We start from the raw sequence: 612 nt of genomic DNA, 5'->3' as shown, positions 1-612 counted from the left end.
CCCCCACTGCGTCCGTTCTCACACGGCCATCTCCTCATCTCCCTGTGTCTCTCTTCTGTGTGTCTCTTACAAGGACACTTGTCAGTTGACTCAGGGCCCACCAGGATAACCCAGGATAATCTCATCTTGAAATCCATCACTTACTACAACTGCAAAGTCCTTTTTCCCAAACAAGGTTACATTCATAGGTTCTAGGGGTTAGGATGTAGATATGTCTTTTCAGGGACCACCATTCAACGCACCTCAGGGAGTCACTGTTATCCCTTGTGGGGTGTTAATGCACAAGAGGAGAAAAGAAATCCAGTCAAGTCAAAGGAAAATGCTAGCTGGGCAGTGGGTAAGGTTCCTTTGCAAGCACGTAGCCACAAGAATTAAGGCATTACGTCTTGGCCAAGTTTCAAAACGATGCCTTCAGGGTCTCCAGGTCCTTAGGGTCTTCAGGACTGCATTTTTTTTTCTTTTTTAGATGGAATTTTGCTCTTGTCACCCAGGCTGGAGTGCAATGGCACGATCTAGGCTCACTGCAACCTCTGCTTCCGGGTTCAAGTGGTCCTCCTGCCTCAGCCTCCTGAGTAGCAGGGATGACAGGCACCTGTTACCACACCCATCTAA

This window comes from Macaca mulatta, chromosome 3, assembly GCF_049350105.2.
Source record: "Macaca mulatta isolate MMU2019108-1 chromosome 3, T2T-MMU8v2.0, whole genome shotgun sequence".
Lineage (NCBI taxonomy): Eukaryota > Metazoa > Chordata > Mammalia > Primates > Cercopithecidae > Macaca > Macaca mulatta.
Note: the sequence above shows the minus strand (reverse complement) of the source record.